The sequence below is a fragment of the Apis mellifera genome, linkage group LG9 (assembly GCF_003254395.2).
Source record: "Apis mellifera strain DH4 linkage group LG9, Amel_HAv3.1, whole genome shotgun sequence".
In the NCBI taxonomy this organism is placed as follows: domain Eukaryota; kingdom Metazoa; phylum Arthropoda; class Insecta; order Hymenoptera; family Apidae; genus Apis; species Apis mellifera.
In genome coordinates, this window is record NC_037646.1 from 1784053 (window position 1) to 1809564 (window position 25512).

General features: G+C 21.4%; 1 protein-coding gene and 1 long non-coding RNA gene across 3 annotated transcripts in view; one reads left to right on the forward strand and one right to left on the reverse strand.

The window, feature by feature from the left end:
• Positions 1-25512, reverse strand: part of LOC412787 (protein TAPT1 homolog) — a 106979-nt gene that overhangs the window by 16180 nt on the left and 65287 nt on the right. The window lies entirely within an intron of this gene.
• The window catches only part of LOC113218985, a 28483-nt gene that overhangs the window by 1932 nt on the left and 1039 nt on the right, over positions 1-25512 (forward strand). The window contains exon 2 of the long non-coding RNA XR_003305314.1: positions 24893-24951. This is a non-coding gene — a long non-coding RNA (uncharacterized LOC113218985). The remainder of the gene's footprint in view (positions 1-24892; positions 24952-25512) is intronic.

Sequence of the window (25512 nt, forward strand, 5' to 3'; positions counted from 1 at the left end):
ATTTTGATTTTAAGCTAAAATGATGATTGTTTTCTATTGATCTACAAAGATCAATATAAAAACAAAAAAATTCTATTATTTTATTAAAACATTCTATTTAAATTCTATTTAAAAACATATAAGAAAACACTTATCTTTTGTATTTTTAAAATTTAAAATTTATAACATTTATGAATATAAATATGATTAAGAAATATTTAATTTAATATTCTTTTTGATTTATTCGACATATCTACATGTCTATTTTTTTTAATATTATAATTTTTATAATTTTTATTGTTCACTTTCTCAGAAAAAAAATTAAAATTTCATTAATATAAGATTCATAATTCAGATTTATTTTATAGTATATTATAGTATTCACTATTCGTATTTTTTCAATTTTTATTTTTATATTATTTATTATTATGCATGATATTATGATTTTTGTTCATCAAATTTTTTAGATACCAAAACTTGTCTAATTAAAAATGGAAAGAGATTCTAATAAGAAAAATTCAGAATTTAAAAATTTTATACATTTGCATCTATCTAATCTATATCCTATAAAAAAATCTATTAATATCTAATAAAATCTATAAATATTAATTAATTTTATTGTTTTTTGTCATCTATATTCAGTCATTAATTTTCAAATTAAGTTTCTTAATTTGAAGAAATTAATAAATATTGTTCGTTAATAATTAAGTGATTGCGAATATTTTGATAAATATTTAATATACGATATATATTATATAATATTTCAAATAATTCTATAAGTTTTAAAAACTTTCCATTGAATTTAAGTTAGGAAAATAGCAATGCTGGAATAAAATATTTTTATTTATTTGGAAATCATATATTTAAAAATTATTTCGTTATTTGATTAAATTCTGATACAATATCATTTTACATAAATGATATATAATATCAAGTAAAACTTTGTTAAGATGTTTGAAATATATTTATAAATATTATTGTTTTTAATTAATCCAATTAAATATATAAATCTTATAGATTTTTATTGTTAGCCATTTACATATTTATTTAAAAAAAAGATAATGATTTTAACAAAAGTTTTAATATATGTTGCTGTTCACATGCTCAAAAAAAAAAAAAAAAAAAAAAGGATCTAATAAAAGACAATCGATCGAAATAATATTATTCGATAAATAGATATTGCAGAGATTTAGATGAGAGGAATCTACTTTATCGATAAAATCTATGGTTATTTTTTTAATATTTTCAAACATAATAAGTAATAATTATAATTTAGTATTTATTAATAAGTAATAATTATATATTAAGTATATAAAATATAACGCAAAAACTATTATTATTTTCATGAATGATTCATAAGCGAATGTATAGAAAAGGATATTTTAATATATTAACTATTATTACATTTATTGGTCTAATTAGTCTAACTGGTCTAATATATAGAAATAACATAAAATATTTTTCTATTGGACAGACATTTGTATATATATAAAACATCTACATATATAAATCTACATACAGATGTATTGTTTTAATATAATATAGACAAATTCATATTCAAGGCATATCTATTATTTTTTAATTAAAGAAATTTTGTATTTTCATATTTAATATATTTCAATTCTCTAGTATTCTAATGACTTGTATGCGAGATAAGGAAAAGATGAATAACTTTGGATATTTAAATGAAATACAAAAAAAATATATGTATATAATTAATAAGTTTTAATTAAATTTTTTTTAAAATAATTTTTCAACTTAAGAACTTCTTAATTTATATAATAATTAAAAATAAAAATTGTTTTTTCGAAAATTGATCTCGAATCTTGAACTTGATTTTCATCATTTCTTTATTTAATTTTTTACATTACAAACATCATAGTATTATGAGCATGTAGTTCAACATCTAATATTATTCATTTTTGTATTTATTATACTTGATCCAATTTTCTTCGAAGCTTTCCAAAGAATGCATTTTGTTCCTTGATTTTGAGTATTCTTTTTTATTTTGACTTGTTTATTCTTAGCTAGTTTCTTTTTATATAAAAAAGATATTAAAATTTTGACTTCACTATCAATGAATTAGAATGCATTTCTTACGTTAATTATTAAAAATTCTTAAGTTAATTATTAAAAATATGATAAAACATCAATCACATTTTGCGTTGTTTATTCAAGTTATTAGTTGAAATGGAAATGAAAATGAAAAATTAGAAAAATATAATAATAGAATAAAAATTAAAATTAAAATAGAAATAGAAATCTTAAAAGAAAAACATAAAACCTAGTCATCAAATATATTCTCGAATTACAAAACTCATAAAACTCTTCAATTATTCCGGCAACTATGTGTTTATGTCATAATTCGTTTTTGTCTATTCGTGATTATTGAAGAATATTATAATATAGGTTATAATATTATATAATGGTCAAAATTGAAAAATTTTTGTGACATTTTACAATTTTTGTGCATTTTGAATCAATTTTTCAATATCAATGTATATTATTTTCTATTAATTTCAAAAATAAGAAAATTAAGAAAATATAATATAAATTTAACATTATGAACACTTCAATGTTTTATTATATATTATATATTTATAATTATAATTTTTGAAAAATTATTTTTCTTCTTCAAGAAAATTAATAATTTTTTAAAAATTATTTTTCTTCTTGAGGATCTTGTTTAATATTTTCATTTTCTTTTTTTTTTTAAATGAATTTCTTTTAATAATAAGGAATCTTTCATTACTGATTATTGTACTAATTATTATTAGGCTAGATTTTTTATCTTAAATTAGACCGTGATCGCCAATCGGACATCCTCGTTAATCTGAATTTGATAATTATGATAATATTTTCAAAGTTTTGTAAGCATGGAATATGGCAATGAAATTAGTTCAAATGACGATGAATTTGATTTTTCATTATTAAATTACGAAATTATTTCTATTCATAAAGAAATTAATGATAGAAAAAGCAATGATGAACATGGAGATGAAATAAGAGATATAAGATATAAAAATAAGAATAATAGATAGTGAATGTAAAAGCAATAGTTCAAGTGAAGATATCGCAGAAGACATAGGAAATTCTAAATGAATAAATGCACAGAATTGGAAAATATACTGCGAAGAATACAATTTGTATCCGGCGAAAAATTTGCAGAACCGCAATATCTTCGAATATAAATAAATCATTAGATTTTTTTTAAACTATTTTTTGCTGATGAATTTATTAATAAAATAAGTTGACAAACCGAAAATGCATCTTGGTAATTGCTTCATAAAATAGCACACAAAACAACAATATAGATTTTAATATCAAATTTTTTTTCTTTATATGTAAAGATATATAAAATATTAAAATATAAAAGTTTTATGCGTTAATTTGTGTGAAATCATAAATTAGTTGTAAGAAATTCCACTGAACGCACCGAACGCGCGAGTCCGTATCGTCTGGAATTGTTGGTTCGATCGAGCGAGGGTTAATATCTTTAATCTTTCGCTATCGTGAATCTGATCGCCTGATTTTTGGACAACCGGAAGTTATATTATAGTATACAATTTATGCACAAATTTGTATACTTATGTCTTAAAAATGTATTTTCATAATACTTTTTTTAAGAAAATATTTGTACTTAAAAAAACATTTTTTTTTTATTTTATTAATTAGTTTCATATTTAAATAAAAACTTTATATTTCATATTTATTTTCATTTACTTTACTTGATCTATATTAATTTTATATACAAGTTTTTGTTTTTAGAAAACAATAAAATATTTCCATTTTATATCTTTTATATCATTATTGCTAGTTTATTAATTTTTCATGGCAAAAGACTTTAATCGTCTATAATAGCGAAAGAATTAAGAATTTATTTATAATGTTATGTAAATTTTCAAAATGCCTTGATATTGATATTGATACCTGATAAAGTATATTCTTTTGAGTTTCAAGTACATTATCTTTAGCATATAGTCATATGCAAAAATTATTCTTTTCTTTATGTGATTGCTTAAATTACTATTGTAGTATCATATCATTTATAATTTTGCAATTTTAATTATCAAAAATTTCCGATTAAACGAATTAAACGTTTTTCAAAAGAAGGACAGATTATATTAGACAGCTGTGTTATATTTATATCATAATGATAATAAATTTTTAATTTTTTATTTGAAATTATTGCATTCATCTTCTTTACAAATCAATGAATTAAATAAAATCGATAAAAAATTTATTAACAATTCTTAAATCACTTACCTTCGGATAACTGACACGATAATTAATTAGACAATTATATATAATTGTCTATAATATCGTTGTTATAATTAAATAAATTATTAAATGAATATTATCTATTATATAAAATTAATAAACAATGTTAAAAAATGAAATGTAAAAAAGAGAATAGAGATAATAAACAAAATTTTATCAAAATTGATCTATTAAACATTTATCGATTTGTAAGATATTTAATACTCAAATATGACAATAATTTCTAAAAAAATTTATAATCCTCAAACACAATCGTGGATTCAATTTCATTCTATTATGAACTATGTATAATTGCAAAATCAGTTTCGTAATGAAAATGAAATTGTAAAAATCAATAAAGCAATTTCTATTATACATTATTCTATAATTAGAATAAAATTTCGATTTATAATGAAGATTAAATTGATTCATTTTGGTACAAATTCATACATGAAAAAATGTTATTATTGTGGATTTCGATTCATATTAAAGATGAATTCGTAGAAATCGGTAAAATTAAAATAAAAAAGTTAAAATATAATAAAGGATGGCTTGAAAGTAACTGAATATTCCATAATGAACGATTATTTATCAAAATAGTCAACGACAGATGTTCTGAAATTCTGAAACTTTGTCCAACATCATTTCATGGAACAGATAATGTAAAATATTGAATATATATGAATGTACAAACGTTGTTCTTTGTGATAGTCATATAAATATATTTTTTGATATTTAAATTTAAAATTTAAAATTTATAATATATAATATTGCATATAACATAGAAATAAAAAGTTGATATGCCAATAAAGTAAACATAAAAAAAAAGATATATACAAGAAAAATTATGAAAAGAAATAGATTGTCATTCCAAAATCATGATTTTATATATAACATGATTTATGATGATAATATGAATTATGAAGAATCACCTTTATATTTATTTTGCAAATATAGATTCCACAAATAAAAAACTGTTGTCATCATTATATTATATATAATATAATATATTATATATAATTATATCATTATATCATTATAGCATTATATCATTATATCATATATTAAAAATCATATGATACATAATGTTGATCAGAAATATTTGCTAATTTTAAAATGCAATACAAGAATTAATATTATGTATTATGAGTTGTAAATGAATTCATTTCATAGAACAAATAATGGTATATATAAACAAAATATCGAATATGCTACAAACGCTGTTCTCCGTGATAGTCATATAAATGCATTTTTTGATATTTGATATTTTCAAATTTAAATTAAAATTTGAATTATGTATGTATTGCATATTGAATACATAGTATAAAAAAAATTATGAAAAAAAAATGATTTTTTTTAATTATTATTCAAGATAGACAGTTTTATATATCATAAGTTGTGAATGAATTCATTTCAATCATATAAATAATGTGTACATGTATTGAATCTGCATGATACAAACGCTGTTCTTCGTGATAGTCATATAAATGCATTTTTTGATATTTGATATTTTCAAATTTAAATTAAAATTTGAATTATGTATGTATTGCATATTGAATACATAGTATAAAAAAAATTATGAAAAAAAAATGATTTTTTTTAATTATTATTCAAGATAGACAGTTTTATATATCATAAGTTGTGAATGAATTCATTTCAATCATATAAATAATGTGTACATGTATCGAATCTGCATGATACAAACGCTGTTCTTCGTGATAGTCATATAAATACATTTTTTAATATTTGATATTTTCAAATTTAAATTAAAATTTGGATATTAAATATAGAATAGAAATAAAAAATTGATGTGCTGAAAGAGGAAAAAAAAAATACGTACAAGAAAAATAATGAAAAGGAGTAGATTGTCATTTTAAAATTAGGATATAGTTTTATGTATCACATGAATTGTGACTAAATTCATTTCATGGAATATATAGAAAAACATATATATAAACGCAAAATATGTATATGCAAAATATCGAATGTGCTCGGTACACACGCTGTTCTTCGTGATAGTCATATAAATGTATTTTTTGATATTTGATTTTTTCAAATTTAAATTAAAACTTAAATGTGTATTGCACATGGTATAAAAAAGATTATGAAAAAAAATGAATTTTCTGACTATCATTTAAAATAGACAGTTTTATATATCATAAGTTGTGAATGAATTCATTTCAATCATATAAATAATGTGTACATGTATCGAATCTGCATGATACAAACGCTGTTCTTCGTGATAGTCATATAAATGCATTTTTTGATATTTGATATTTTCAAATTTAAATTAAAATTTGAATTATGTATGTATTGCATATTGAATACATAGTATAAAAAAAATTATGAAAAAAAAATGATTTTTTTTAATTATTATTCAAGATAGACAGTTTTATATATCATAAGTTGTGAATGAATTCATTTCAATCATATAAATAATGTGTACATGTATCGAATCTGCATGATACAAACGCTGTTCTTCGTGATAGTCATATAAATACATTTTTTAATATTTGATATTTTCAAATTTAAATTAAAATTTGGATATTAAATATAGAATAGAAATAAAAAATTGATGTGCTGAAAGAGGAAAAAAAAATACGTACAAGAAAAATAATGAAAAGGAGTAGATTGTCATTTTAAAATTAGGATATAGTTTTATGTATCACATGAATTGTGACTAAATTCATTTCATGGAATATATAGATAAACATATATATAAACGCAAAATATGTATATGCAAAATATCAAATGTGCACGGTACACACGCTGTTCTTCGTGATAGTCATATAAATGTATTTTTTGATATTTGATATTTTCAAATTTAAATTAAAATTTGAATGTATATTGCATATTGTATTGCATATGGAATAAAAAGATTATGAAAAAAAAAATAAATTTTCTGATTATCATTCAAGATAGACAGTTTTATATGTCATAAGTTGATGAATTCATTTCAATCATATAAATAATGCGTACATATATCGAATGTGCATGATACAAACGCTGTTCTTCGTGATAGTCATATAAATGTATTTTTTAATATTTGATATTGTCAAATTTAAATTAAAATTTGGATATGCATTGCATATTGAATATGGAATAAAAATAAAAAGCTGATGTGCTGAAAGAGAAAAAAAAAATACAAGAAAAATAATGAAAAGGAGTAGATTGTCATTTTAAAATCAGGATATAGTTTTATGTCACATGAATTGTGACTAAATTCATTTCATGGAATATATAGATAAATATATATATAAACGCAAAATATGTATATGCAAAATATCGAATGTGCACGGTACACACGCTGTTCTTCGTGATAGTCATATAAATGTATTTTTTGATATTTGATTTTTTCAAATTTAAATTAAAACTTAAATGTGTATTGCACATGGTATAAAAAAGATTATGAAAAAAAATGAATTTTCTGATTATCATTCAAAATAGACAGTTTTATATGTCATAAGTTGTGAATGAATTCATTTCAATCATATAAATAATGTGTACATATATCGAATGTGCATGATACAAACGCTGTTCTTCGTGATAGTCATATAAATGTATTTTTTAATATTTGATATTTTCAAATTTAAATTAAAATTTGGATATGCATTGCATATTGAATATGGAATAGAAATAAAAAGTTGATGTGCTAAAAAGAAAAAAAAAAAAAAAAGATACGTACAAGAAAAATAATGAAAAGAAGTAGATTGTCATTCTAAAATATTTTATATATCACATGAATTGTGATTCATTTCATGGAATATATAGATAAACATATATATAAATGCAAAATATGTATATGCAAAATATTGAATGTGCACGGTACACACGTTGTTTTTCGTGATTGTCATATAAATGCATTTTTTAATATTTGAATTTCAAATTTAAATTAAAATTTAAATGTATAAATATATAATGTATAATGCACATTGAATATAGTATATAAAAAGATTATGAAAAAAGAAATGAATTTTCTGATTATCATTCCAAAATCAAAATATATGTCATATGAATTGTGGATGAATAATTATGGATGATAATTCATTAATTGTGAAAAATCTTTATATATAAAAAAGATTATGAAAAAAAATGAACTTCTCATTATCATTCTAAAATCAGGATATGAAATATCACATGAATTGTGGATAATTGATAATTTAATAATTAAAACATTTTTTATATTTTTTTTTTTTATAATATAAAATTTGCACAAAAAAGATGCTGTTTATGTCATTATTATATCATAAATCAGGCAAAATTATATATATACGATATTTATATATTTTGCACAATATTAATCAAAAATTGTTAATTTAATGTAATATAAAAATTACAAAAAAAGTAGAATTTTTTATTGTCATTCCAAAATTAAGATATGGAATGTCATATGAATTGTGGTTCAATAATTATGGGCAATAATTTACTAGATGTGGAGAACTTTATGTTTGTTTTGCAATGTAAAGCTTGCATAAATAAAAAGGATATTGAATTTATATTGTCATTATATCACATGTCATACAAAATTATATGATATGATATATATATTTTTCACAATATCGATTAGAATTTGCTCACCTAAAAATATAATATAAAAATTAATAAAAAAATAAATCATAGCTTCATAATATTAATCACATTAATAATTACAAAAAAATTAATAAAATAATATTTTTTAAACAGTGTTTTAAACATTGAATTCAAAAAATGACAAAAACTTTCGATTATAATAATGAAATATTTTGAACGATATTATTGTCATAATAAATTATTTAATATCACATATAATAAAATTAATAAACAAGTTAAAAACGTCATTAAAACTGCAGATATTTTTCTTTGTTTGAAAGATGGTATTGACTTCACTGATTTAAGTCAATTATACCTTTTCGTAGGATTATAAGATATTATAGATATTATAGAAGTAATAGATAATATCGTTTTGCTTCTCATTTAGCAAAAATTGTAATTGTAATATATAAAATACCATTGCTAAGTTGCACAATACAAGGAATTGATATATTTAAAGCTTTTTTGAAAAATACAGATTACATTGGATTCTTAAAATGCAATGCCATTATAATGAATTGTTTTTGCTATTATAAAATCAGAAATAGAAAAAAAATTAAAAAAAGAAAAAGAATCAAAAAAAAAAAAAAACTATTTAAAGAAGATGAAATTCATTATTTAATATACATCATCCATATCTATTACTCATAAAATATATTATATTATTTATGAGAAAATACTACATTATAGAAGAAATTATATATAAAATTATATATTATATATAAAAATATATATAATAATATATATAAAAATAATATATAAATATAATAATATATATATATAAAAATGAATTCAATTATGAAAATGATTATGAAATTTAATCAGAAATAGAAATAAAGGGTTATTATATGGAAAATTTAAAAATTTCTTCAAGAAATGAAAACTTTATGAAATAATTTAATATTTTAATATTTTATAATAAAATATGACGGTTAAATGTGAAGAAAACTTCAGAAAAATAGTTTTCCGGTTTTTTATAATTTTGAATCTTTATAAATAGATATATTGTGGAAATAAACATGAACAGTACTTATTTAAATTTTTTTGATTTATATAATAATTAAAAACTTAAATTAATTAATTAATTAATCTATTTGAATTTATATGTAAATGAATTTTACAATGAAAAATTATAAAATCAAAATATTGTTCGACATTAATAAATAATTCATTATCTTCATCAATGAGAATCGCAATAAATATATTAATAAAATATTACAAACACACAATAACATAATTATAATATTCATTAATAAGAATTTAATCAAAAGTTATATTTATAAATACAACATATTAAAATAATGATATAAGTTATATTTAGAAATTGATATTTAAGAAAAAAATAGCTTTCTTCATATGTTTTTATGTTTTTTTGGTTTCAGTATTGGATTGGATTTAATTTGTAATTAATATAATGACATAAAGTATAAAAATAACTTAAAAATTTGTGGTTATATAATACAATTCCAATTTCTATCGATTGAACTTATGCTATCATTCTTGGTTCTCCACATATATTAAGTTATTTTTACAAATTATTATCTTATCCCTATTAAATAATCATCTATAGAATGATTTACATTAATGTAATCTTAAGTTTACATTCAATATATTAACTATTAATTTTAATTAGCACAGCACATAATGATAATGAATTAATTTGCACGTCTAATAAATAAACGACAGAATATTCAAATCCATTCGATATATTGAAATTGTTTTTATAAATCATTAATTACAATCAAATATTAATGTTTAAATGTTATTTTATCAAATACTTTCCAAATAGAAAAATCGGATTTTCATTCAATTCTTGTACAAAATATATAATTCTTCGTAATAATTCAAGATATATAATTCTTCATTTTCCTATTCTTCGCCGAATTCAATAATCAATACTAACGTAATTATCATAAAACCAGAATTGTCAAAAAAGTAGTATTTTCTATCATTAAAATGATTTAATTTTTTTACGACTTTTAATTTGTATATGAATTTGTATTTTTTCTATATGAAAAAATCTTTATGACCAGACTTCTATCAATATCAAAATAATGTCATATATTTTTCTATATTCGTGAGAAAATTCGTCATTTGAGAAAAATTGAGCCTTTTAGTGGTAGAAAGAGTAATGTATCTTGCTTTTTTAATAATTCGAAACTCTTGAATGTACATGTAATTCAATACTTAGTATTTACATTCTTTCTAATTCCAAGTCAGTTAGTTAGAATAGTATATATAGTTTAATAGTATAATAATTTTGATCTTAAATGTTTGATTATCTGGAAATTGTTGAATTTCTTCAGAAATTATAAAATTATTCAAAAAATTTTTCTTTGATTACATTAATTGTGAATTTGACTGTATGTATCTCAATATCCAGTCTAAATAATAAATTTGAACTTAATTATTATTTATGTTTGTATTTGTATCTAATTTATTAAAAATCGGAGTTATCATCACTACATCATCAATATAATCAATATCTTGATTATATCTTTATATCAATTTCTTCTTAAACTTTTGAATATCTCTATAAAAATAAAATAATTATAAATACTTATTTATGCATATATTAAAGACATACAACTATATAATGCATTTATGTAATAATATGTTAGTTTTATCTTTACATATCAATATAACATAATTATATAAAATTTAAAAATTTCATAGCACATAATTTTTTTTAGATTAACTTATAAACCATATGCTATTAATATGAGCGCTTTAAAAACGTGCAGCATACGCTCTGAATTGCGATTGTAACGCTGAACAATTAAATTCAAAAGCATGTATTTCAGTAAACACAATGAAGTTTAGAACATATTGTCTTAAAATTGAATGTTTATGTTTTATTATAATTAGATATTTATTAGAATATTTTCTGTCTTTCTGTCTATAATCAGTTGAAAAAGTTTAATTAAAAGTGCAAAGAGAAAGTATTTAAAGCATTTTTTTATATATTTAAATCTTTATAATTCGTTTTCAATGTAACAGAATATTTAATAATGCATGAACTTCAATTTATAATATGTTTATAATTATAAATAAAATCTTTCTTTTGTTATTAAAATGAGATAGAGAAATGTTCATGAGACCAGAACATGATGAAAATAACACGTAAGTTTTTTTTTATATATTTAGTTATTTTATTATTTATTTAATTATTATATTTAATATTTATATTTATATTTAGTTCATTTTTCTGTAATGCTAACAATTGCTAATTTGAAATGCATATGTGTCGATCAATTTGAATATTAATTTGCTATCGATGACTATATAATTGAGATCGATGGCAATATTTCAATGCTTTGAGTGCCGGATCGTTTTGCAAAAAAAAAAAAAAACCAAATTAGCTGTAAAAAATTGAATTAGCTGTATTGTAGTAAAAGAAAATAATATCGTTAAACCAAATATATGAATTTTATAAATCGGTTCGCGATTAATAATCAATACGATTATATTATTTGTGTGAATAATTAATAAATATTTTTAGTTTAAATATAATTCTATATTATTATTATAAAAAAATAAAAAATAACCTTTACATTAAAAATACTTTTAATTTAAATATAATTCTATATTATTATTACGAAAAAAAAAAATTTTAAAAAGTATATTTAGTATCCGAAAGATATGTAAATGTATAAAGATCTTCAAATAAAATTATAAATTGTATTATTATACTTATCGAATAATTATTTAAAAAAGTTCAAGAGACTAGAAATAAGCATAATAAATGTTACTGTGAATTGTTTACATGGAAAACAAGAAGAAATATAGATTTGATAGAATAGATTTTTTATAATATCAGATTCTTTTATTATTAATGCATTCAGAAAAGCAACAAATTCAAAAGTTTTAAAATTAATATAAGAGGAAAGCAGAATCAAATGATTCTAAATTTCAACATAGATTCAGACTATTCTGATTAAAATAAAATCAAATTATGTGTAAAATCTTTACCAAATCCTAATTGAATGAATAATTAATATCTTTTAAAAATCAAAAAAGTATATGTACAAAAGCTATTTTTCGAAAATGGCATAATAAAATATAAATTATTTTGTATCATGTAACTTTAGATTAATTTTTTATAAATATATGCGTATAATCTTATTTATGTATATATATATATATATATATATATATGTATATATATTTTTTTTATTTATAATTATTATATGATAATTATCAAATATATAATTGTAAAAAAATATATTTTTAAACAAAATTAATCACATTAATTTCTTTTTTTTAAATATTTTATAATAAATGTCATCATTAATTGTTCCGAATTCGCCAAAAAAAAGAACAGGGCACGTTCTGAAGTTGAACATTCCTGATCTGATCATGCGTGCGCAAATCCAGCATGAGCATTGATTGGCTGTCGATGATGATACCGTTGTGATCGACGACTATAAATGCTCGATCAGCGTACAATAATTTAGAATTAAATAAAATAAAAAAAAAAAATTTCAAAAGTGATACTAACTTAATCAAGCTAATTAAAATAATATTAAGATAAATTTTTTATTTGATTATTTATTATAAAATATATGTAGTATCAAAATATGTGTATCAAAATGTGATTATCTAGCAGTTAAATTTTTATAATCTATAATAATAAATTCAATAGGTAAGTATCATAGATTTAATAATTTAGATTATTATATATATATTTCGAAACATTTTAATTTTCATTGTATTCATTTTTTGTAAAGTTATTTCACGTGGAATGTGGTGATTGAAATTATTTTAAGGCAATATTTTTGTACTTAATGTAAATTGAATACTTTTTTGCCTATTTAGTATTTTACGAGAAATAATTCTTTTTATAGGCAATATATTAAGATAAAATATGATTATTCACTTAAATTAGAAACTATTGTCAATTAAAAATCGTTAATAAAAATCTCCATTAGAAAATAAAAAAGCTTAAAATTTTTCAAACATTATTTTCATCAAATACGCATCTAACATCAATTGTTCGACTTCGATCATGCGATTGAATTCAATTTTTCTATTTTGAAAGAACTAAATAATGTTCTAAAATCTCGTGTATGTGCTTATACTTTAAAAACCAAAATTTACATAAAATCGCGGCTTTGTTTTTTCAATCGATTACTTCTTACGACGACCTCTAATGTTTTGTGGACCATAATATTTTTCATATCATTATTTATTTAAGTGTTCGGTATTTCGACGAAAAGTTTCGTAACGATTCGACATCGCTTAAGACGGAGCCATTGTATCATAATTTAAATCTATTTTTATGCAGGCGGTATTACACCTTTGCTGCTTTTTAAAAAAATCTTTCAAATTATCGACTTCTCTCTTCGAAAAATCAATGTTCAAGACAGCTGATCGAATAATCTTATCAACATGGAACACATTCATTGCAAATATTTTTACAAACATATTAATAAAAATTCGATCAAATCCTGATGCTCATAATTGCATGGATTAATAAAAATTAATATTTATTTTATTTAAGCATACTTAACAATCAAAATCCTAACGATCAACAAAAAAAAAAAATTAAAATCCAACGATTAAATTTTTAAAGTTATTATATTATACTTTATATTTTTAACCGATATCAGTGAAATTTATTGTAAACACACGACGACCGTTCCGATGAAACATGCAAACAAACGAATTCAACATTTATTATTGTTCGCTCTCTTCCATAATATTCACTGATATTGAAATCCATAAATTTTAAGTAAGATGATAGAAAACATTATTTTCAAATAAATGTTGTTTAATTCTTTTCCAACTTTTTGCAAATCTCCACTTAATTTAATAATATAACTAAATTGGGCCATTAAAAGTTGAGTTCTGTTTATTTTAAGAGGAGAAATTTCTTAATCAAACACATCTTCGCCTGCCATCTCGAACATTTGATAAATGCCCCTCAAACGGGCAATTGTGTATATTTACCTTCTGTTCAAATAGTTATCGAGTTATTTTTGATAAAAAAAAAAAAGAAATATTAGAAAAAACGATTTTCGAACTTTGAATATGACGTGGAATGTACAAGACATTGGAACATATATCCGAGATTAACGATCCATGATTTTTTTGTGGATATTCTTCATTGAGAAGTTATTGATGACAGCAGCTCTATAATACGATTTAATATTACAGCCTCTCTATTTCAAATTATTGATAGAGGAAGTTATTGATGACAGCAGCTCTATAATACGATTTAATATTACTACTCTATATACGATTTAATAGAGGAAATTCATACTAACGGAAATTATGAAATTATAAATGATGGATGTTCTATTTTCATTAAAAAACAATATCTTTTATCCTACAACACATATGTAATTCATAAATTTAAGAAAAATTTAGAAATAGAAAAAAATGAGATCAGAATAATTCTCTTAAGGAAAGAAGACTCATTTAGTTCATGAATGAATTAGAGAAACTATTATATATATATATCGAAAGAATACTGGTTACCATTTCTTATGGATGCCCTACACAATCATTTTTAATCATTAAATATTTTAGAAAAGGTTGGGTTTAGATTGTTTTTGTGATGTTCTCAGATAATCGATTTTCTTTTGCAGAATATAATGAAGGCATTCTGGCATCTTCTCGAGAATTCACGCAATCCAGAATGAGAAATTTTAATTAAGAAAAATTGCGATTGCTAGGACCATTGTAGAATTTCGCATACGTGATCTATATTTATGTATGTTATGTAAAACACACCTTAATGTTGGTCGTTAAATTAAATTAAACAAAACCAAAGAGCAATTAATTTGGAGTTCTCTCATAAGACTTTATTTTTTCATTTTTTTAAATCAGCCTCAAAAACCAAGGATAAATATGGATAGAACCAGGGGTAAATAACCCATAAAAATTGTAAATATACATAGTTTTGATGAGGCATTTGATTTTTGGGATTGATTTCAAAGTCTGACACTTAGAAGGAAAGATATTACCAAATTTAGAAAAAGCGCAATAATTAAATGCGTAATTTCTATATTTTATTAATAATTTTAATTATACGCATTTAATTATTTTAATTTAAATTATTAATGATTTCTGCAGTTACTTTTTAAAAATATTAAAAATTACCACCAATTGTCATAGCCATTATTTTAAAAAATCAGTAGAATAGTATTCATCGTTAGTGGTATCATATCCTCGTTTTAGTTTATCTACTATAATATTCAGTTTTTGATATGAATTTACTTTAAATTTCAATATTTATTGATTGTAATTTAATTTCCTTCTCCTTTTTTAACTACTAATTTAAAAATTCTAAATTTTTTAATGCATCTTCTATTATACAATGTTTTTAATTTAATATTCCTTCTCTAGATTGACACATAATTGTAGAATCTTTCTTAATCACTTTGTAAATCACATATTTCTATTTCAATTTTTTTCTTTGCAGAAACCATTTTTATTAATTGATTTTTTTCTTTGTAAAAACCACTTTTTTCTGATTTTTGATACTTCTATATCAATCTATCGTGATAATTTCTCTATTTTATCAATTTAGCTCAAAGTTTTTAGATGTAGCAACCCTTATTTAAAAAAGAATAGAAAAAAATCGAAAAAAATCGTCAAATTATTTTGTTTCAAACGAATAGCAGATTATTAATCAAAATTTTGATTAAGATTTGCATATCTTTCTAGCTTTTATATTCTTGTCGTGCATTTCGTTACAATAACAATTTTTTTCTATCAATTAGCTTAAATAAGCATATTATATTAATGTTATATATGCATAACTTATATAATTAACAAATTGCTATGTTTGGCTAGTGATTTCTAATTCAAAGTACTCTTTGAAATTAATCGTTATCTATATATTAGATTAAATTTAATCAAGTTATTATCATTCGATAATAAATATTAATATAAAAGAATACAGAATATAATGATTTAGTAATATAATATGAAAATAACATAAGAAAAACTTGGTTTTAAAGTTTTAAAGTTTTCTTTGTTTATTTATATTTAAATTTCTTTGAATTGAAGACTATTTAATAATTCCATCTTAAATACAATTCAGAAAACAGCGCATCATTAAATTGATCGTCCTTATTTTTCTGGGCTTTACTGTTCATCTTGCAAATTGAACAAGACAAGGATGTTGGACTCAAGAAATCGAACGAAAAAATTATATACTCAATGATATGAGAAGAACTCTTCGACAATTTCATGATCGAGTAATATCTCGTTTTTAAAAATATAACAATATCTCGAAGATTATTATATCGTGTCTATTGACTATTGACTAAGAACTAAATAAAATTGACAACCATAACTTACAAAATAGAACCTAGAAGATGAATAATAATAAAATATCTCGAAAATTATTGTTTCAGTTTAGATATTGTCAGTTACACAGAAATGATTAACTAAAATAGACAATTAAATAAAGTACAATGGAATTTAAAAATAATAATTAATAAATAAATAAATAATAATTTTTCAATAAAATTTCGAATAATTATATATATATTTCGAATAATAAACAATTGGGAATTGAATTATTATTGATGCTTTCTTTTGACAGATTTTGCTATATCGCAATAAAAAATTATAATAACAAGAAGCATCAAAATAGGTAAGAATTTAAAGACATTTAAAGAAACAAAATATGCGACAAATACATTTATTGATAAATTCAAGATATTAATCCAGAAAATAATTAAAAATGTATCCTTTTTGTTGAAAATAAATATTAAAAGACACAAGATTGCCAGTCATCTTAGAATTATGAAATTATTTATTAATTATTATTAGCATTAAAATATTAGTGGCTCGGTTAGTGGTATATTCCAACATTATACATTGAAAGAATAAAATTGAACTATCTGAAAGACAAAATTTCGTTTATAATGAAACAAAGATTTTTTTCTATTTGGAAGATGGATACAATATATAAATAAAACATTTTCCAAGATTAATAATTTCTAAAACTTATAGAGTGATACGTTCGATATAATAAACAAAAATATTGGCAAAAAGAAATCAAATAAAAAACATGTTATGATAAAATTGGACATGATACATGTTATCAACGTTACAATAATCGAAATTGCTTTTTGTTAAAATTTTTATATCTACACGAGGAGATATGCAATAATTCCTGCGAAAAATAGTTGAATAGAATATTTTGCTTTTATATTACGCATGATATTTCGGTGATTAATCTATAAGAGATTTAGCAGATCCAAAACAAATCCACAAAGTGAATAGAGTTATGATTGTTTTGTCAAATGCCATGATAATACGGCTTAAGAAACAAATCGTAATGCATTTCAACTATCCATAAAAAAATAATCACCGATAAAAGTCAATTTGAAAATTGAAAATGAAGAGAATTTTATGAATAATAAGAAACTAAAAAACACTGTACAGTGTATATCTTTCAACCCCTGAAACAGATGAACAAATAAAAATCATCAATTTTGAAACCTTGGAAGTTTAAAAACTTTATAATATGTATGAATAATAATACAGAGAGTTCTAGAATAATAAGAAAACATTTTATTGTCATTCTATGATCACTTAAAATATATAATAAAAACAATATATCGCGAATTAGATGTATCAGAAATAATTTATAAAATACTATTTCGAATTCGTAATATATCTAAATTAGTGATGTTTCTAAATTATGGATTAAACCCTCACCGCTAGCATTATATCACCGCTATTGATTTCAAGTATGCTGATATACTTGGTATATCAAAAATAACTTCTAACTATATGATGTTAAATTCCTTAAAATGGTATTCGCATGTTGTACAAAATTATATCTATGATTGTTTCTAAATTATGGACTAAAACCGTCACTGCTAGCATTATACCATTAATTTCCAAATATACTTGATATACCAAAAATAATTAATAAATATAGGATTTCTCAAAAAATTGATGCTTCTAAATTATGGACTAAATCCGCCACCGCTGGCATTATATCATTAATCTTTAGATGTAACCATTTGGCACAGAACATCGAGCTTTTTGGCATATAAATATCATACCAATCATCGCATCATGTGTTTAAGATTTCTAAATTACGGGATAAAATCGCTATCGTTAGCACATTGTGACAGTGATCTCCCAGTACATTGGTGTTTGTAAATTATAGATTAAATTGACATTAAATTATAAATACTGATATATATAGTGTTCCTAAATTATAGGAACACTATATAGGAAAATTATTAAATCCATTGCTAACTTTCTATTGAAAATGATCGATCTCCAGATACGCTTGGTGTTTCTATATCTTATAGATTAAAATTTTTAGCATTATATTATCCATCTCCAGATACGCTTGATGTTTCTAAATTATAAATCAAATTCATTACTAACTTTCTATTGATATTCGATCTCTAGATACGCTTGGTGTTTCTATGGATTAAATTTCCTAACATTATTTTAATGATCTTCAGATTCACATCTGATTCTTAAATTACAAGCTGAAGTCATTTTTGTCAGCATTATTGATCGTTAAATTTTAAAAATGAATTTTAGATCGAGAGAATTGAAACGTTCAATTGTCGGAGATGTCAGATTTACATATATTGGCAAGAGCAATGACAAAACGACAAAAATTTTATAATTTCAGACATCATGATTTTTTTTGATTGTCCTCGATTAAAAAAATCAAATACTCTAATCAAATACACAATTCGTATGCATTGAAACATAGAGATCCGTACATAAGTAATTGACCAGGAAGTAAATATTTATTCAAATATATTTAAATTAAAAAAAAAGCAAACAATATGTGTATGTATATCCATGCAATTTTAGAATTCTTTTATTTTTTATATTTTTATATAAAAAAATAAAAGATACAGAGAATATTTTTTCATATGAATCCAGAAAAATAAAATATAATTGAAATATATCTTACTAGATTAAATCTTTATTATTCACTATTATTGCCAGGATTAAGCACTGGCAATTTATTACTGATCTAATATTGCAATATTTTTTTTCTTTTTTTAGAGAGAGTTTCATAGACTCTAAAAATTGGCAAATTATTACTAATCTATATATACATTTCAAAATTGAGCTATGGATAGCGATATTTTTTTTAAATGACAATTAATGTAGAAAGACTGTAATTTTTTTTTTTATATTCAAGCCAAAATCTTTTTTTTTTCTTTTTTGTCTCGTTTCTTAATTTTTTCTTTCTTCTTTAGAGCCTCTGTTAATTTGTATTTTATTTTAAATGAATTACAATTAACGTCGAACAATTAATGTCGAAAGATTTTCTTTTTTATATTTTCCTTTTTTTATTAGAGCTTCTGTTAAATGGAAAAAATGTGCGTTTTATTTTATTCCAAAAATCCAAAATCATCTGATTTGGAAAGATGGCGACAGAACAAGATATAAGAATTCATAAAATAAGAATTCATTTTCATTTGAGCCGTAACAACTATTGATTAATTTTTAAGTATTTTTATAAAAGTTATATATATTGAATAGAACGAAATCGATAAAATTGTTGTCGATACAGAAATTGCTACCAATATATCTATAACTTACAAGCTGAATATGAATCATTTTTTCCATAGCTGTAAAAAAAGTTTAAAAAAGAAATTATGATGCGCATTATCTTTTTATAAGATAAAGGAGAAACGATTTCAAGGAGAACTACGTATGTTAAAACAAAAATAGCATGATTTAAAATCGTGAAAGTAAAGAAAAGATCTTTTGATATAAAAATAAATCAAATAAAGAATAATCTTGATCTCTTTCATTTGTTTATAATGATTCACATTTTATATACATTTATAATTTTCGTATGAGATTTCATGTTATTGCGAAATGAATCTAAATATTTAATATTTTTAAATATGAATTGAATGAATACTAGATGAAATATTAGAATAAATTTTAGATGAAATGAACATTTCAATTTTTAAAAACAGCTATATACTAAATTGTATAATTGTATATTTTATATATGGCTAAATTGCCATATATAAAATATGGCAATTTTAAAATTCACATTAAATATCATGAGTGTTTCAAATCGATTGCAACAAAATGCTAATCAAAACATATAAACAATAATATATATATATAAAATATATATAATATATTTATATATATAATATATATATTTATATATTATATATATATAATATATATATAATATATATTTATATATATAAATATATATAATATATTTATATATATAATAATAATATATATATATTTTTAATTGATCAGTTAAATTAACTCTGAAATTCTATATTCAACTCGGAAATTTTTATATAAACATTTATTACATATACTTACATATACTATTACATATACTTTTCTGCATATTTATATCAATATTTATAAAACTACTAACTTATATATAGGAATGTTTTTCTTAGATGCATTGTATCAGTGTTGATCATAGATTACAAAATCAGATAAAGCCAAATTAAATATAAACAAAAGTATAAATATAATTCTTTTAGATACGGCAATCGCCTGAAAGCTTTAAATAATGCTAAATGTAACAATGAATATATTTTAAATTATAGGAGCGAAATGGTAAAATGAAAGATCTTCTGAATAAAATAATCTTGAATGAAATAATCAATGAAACGTTAAAAATATATTCATTTTGGATATTCTTGATCAAAAACATTATCTCTAAATAATGTTAAATATAACAGTGAAAATCATATTTAGATTATAAATATAAATCGAATTAAATATCTTTGCAATCAGATAAAATCAAATTTGACCAAATTTTAAATTATATATTTGATAAGAAGATATAAATAATTAGATTTCAAGCAAATATAAACTTCCGATAAATGAATTACCAAGAATTCAAGATTTTTCGAAATGTAAAAAAATGTATTAAGTGTATAAATAAGTTTCTTCTTCCTTTTTTTTACGATTATAATTTCTGATTGAATTCGAATTTTCCGTTTGTGATTCCATCTGAAAAAGCATTCTTTTATTTTTAAGAAGAATTGTGATGAGCGCTCTAAGAGTTTCCATTTCTATGCAATAATATATAACAATTTCAAACATTATTTACGTCACTGCTTACTTTTTGTAGTTCCAGTTGAAATCAATTGTTAAAACTGTTAAAATAATTTGTGCGATACTGGGAGAGATTCTGTATCTTATAGAAAAAGTGATATCAAAGATTTAAAGTTGGAAATTTTAATTTGAAAAACAACGATCATTCAGGTGTACCAAGAAAATTTATTGATGGTGAATTAGAAGAATTATTCAACGAAAATCCAACTCAGACATAAAAAGAATTGGCAAAAAAATTGAAAGTCATCAAATAAGCAATATCTATTCGATTGAAATAATTAAATAGGAAATAATTAAATAGAAGTTAGGGCGATGAGTCCTATGAATTAAGCGAAATAAATAAGAAAAACAGACTCAAGATTTTTACTGTCTTGCTTTCACGACATAAAAGGAAAAATTTTCTGTACAAAATTGGCGATGAAAAATCATGAATCATATATGATAATCCCAAACGACGGAAATCATGAGTTAACCGGGGAACCGACTTCAATGGCAAATTGCAAAAAAGTTTTGCTGTTTATGTAGTGGGATTTCTGAGGAATCATTCATTATGAACTGTTTCCATGAACCATTGTTTTGGAAGAACAATAATTATCAAATATTATCAAAATTAATTAATATGAATTAATACGAATAACTACAACAAAAACAACCATTTTACTGGACAAGAAACAAGACACATGATTTTGCAGCATGACACTGTTCGGCCATATGCTCAACAAAAAAAATACGAGATACAATTTATTGCGTTGAGATGAAAAGCCATGCAGCATACTTTCTAAATTTGGCTCCGTCAGATTATCTTTTTCGGAGTCTCAATTGTCGGAGAAGTACTTCAACTCGAAAAAGATATTCGAAAATATATTGATGAATTTATAATCAGTAAATAGTCGTCATTCTTCAGATGGAATTTATAATTTATCCAATTAAATTATCCACCATTCATTGTTAACAATAATCAATAATAATCATTTTTTTACATGTGATTTTTTTAACTACTCATCTGTATAATAAATATGTATAATTGAAAAAAATTGAGATTTTTCCTAAATTTTAAGTATAACTTTTATACAATTTATATTTTTTTTCATAAAAAAATATAAATATAATTTATATTATTAATTTATAATAATTTATATTATTTTTTAACTTTTGTACAATTATTTTTATATAATTTTGGAAAATTATTCTTGTTTGTGAGAAAGAGATTTATTTATGAAAATTTCTTAAAAATCTAATTTAATAATATTTGTTTTTTTTTTTTAGAGAGACTGTAAACGAAAAACATTCGCGTAAAAATATGTATTGTATATATTTAAAAATATTAAATAAAATTTAAAATAGCCGTTTTTGGAATCACGGATTATGACTCGAAATTATTTTTTTTTAGATGATTAATTTTGAATGATATTGTCATAATTTTTGTTTGTATTGGAAAAAAATCTATTTATAATGAAACTTTTTGGAATTATTTTTGAAATGATCTAGCATTTTGCTTTTTATTAGAAAAATTAAAATTTAAAGCAGATTTAAGACTTGTGAAGCGGTCAGACAGCATTATTTTCAGCTGCTTGAATATCTTCAATAGTTTAACAATAATTTATGCATAGGTATAGTTTTTTAACGATTTCCAGATCCTCAATTTAAACAGAAATATAGTAGCAGTAGCCACTTCACAAATCATATTTGCTTTGCAACGGATCATCGGAAGCAAGCGTAAAGATCCTGACTCCCACGCGATTATTAATTCCTCCCTACCCCCTCTTAATTTACATTTTCACAAAAAATAATGATTAGAAGAAAAGCCAAAGTCCGCGAAAATTTTCTAAATTAGATCAGTTAGAATATAGATCAGATAGAAATTAGTAACAATATTCATATTAGAATAAATTAAAGAATCATTAAAAATAGAATTAAAGTAAATCATTTATTCATAATTCATAATATAAATTATTATACAGTTATATTCTATGGCAATAAATGGTGTTTCAATAATGGCATTAATTCATAGCATATGTTTAATATCTAAAATGACTATTTCAAATAGTCTTTCGTTTACTATCTTAATATGCTTTCAAAATATCTTTCTAACATTTTGCAGATTGGTTATGGCATAATATGAATTTATTAAAAATTAAACATAAGCAATTAATAATAGCAATTTTTATGAAGAAGTAAATTATAGGAATGTTTCTACTAAAAAGAATAAAATATTATTATATTTATGTTATTATTTTTATATTATTATGTATTTTTTTACAATCTACGATTGCAATAATCATTTATAAATTGGAAAATAATTCTATAATGATCATATTAGACATAAAAAAAATATTCTGTAGAAATGAAGTTAAAGAAGAAAATAGTTGAAAGAAGAAAATATTCAGAAAAAATTTTAAAAATGTTTATTTTTGAAAAACATAATATTGGCGTATCACTAAACGTAATTAAGAAATAAGCGTTTTCAGAAATAATAATTATGCTTGATTATTGAAACAGGTATAAAAAATATCTAAATAATAATAGATATTAACATTTAATTACATTTAATTATTAATTAATCATATTTTATAATTTCGTCGATCTGATATAAATAATTAATTTCAACTAGATTACATCAAAATCTTTATTAATTGTGATTGTTTATTCAATCTCTTTTATGTAGATAGAAATGCAACAAGTGACGATGGGATACGATAATATAACAAAATATATATAGAACGAAAGAAGAAAATTTATATCGTTCAAAAAATCCTCCAGAAAGGATCGATGAATTTTTTAACCAAATAATGAAGAAGAATTATGCATAAATATCTATGAAGAAATAAATGCATTGTCGATATAATTAAAAAATGCATATCATTATGGATTGCACTTTTTTTCATTTTCAAAATAAATATTGATAAGTTCTAAGAATATACTTAGAATAAAATATTTTATAAATATTAAGTTGTATATATGTAAGCTAATTACTTGAATAATAAAACATATTATTTCGGATTATCTATTTTTATTGCAGAAAACTATGATAACCATGGAAAGAATGATCATCAATGATAGCCCAATTTCTGGAACCAGGTAATAACAAACAGCTAATTATATATAATTATATAAAATAATTGATCAATTATAAAAAGAAAATAATATTATTATTTGGGATATTATTTTATGATTTACTATTTTTTTAAACTTTTCATTTTTTTCAAGAATAAAGTTGAATTCAACAATATATCTGATTCATGCTAAGCAATTGGTAAAAAATTTGCTTTTAAAATAAATTAAACTTATTTTTTGTTAAACAAATAATCGTTTTAATTATCAATTGCAGAAATTTATATTTTGATTTTGATGTTCTATTTGAGCGTTTTAAAAAAACTAAAATAAGATAAATTAAGATAATTTCATTAATTTATTCATGTGTGATATTAATTAATAACGAGATATTTTATTAAATCCTGTATTATTCAGAGAGTTTTGAGAAATAAATAATAAAATAAGAATCTTTTAGGATGTTATAAGTTAACAATTAACTGAGGATTTTTATAAATCTATTTTTATACGATATCAGAAATTTGAAAAAATTAAAATAAAAATTCTTTGAATATGTGAATTGAATCATGTGCCATTGTCCAAGAAATA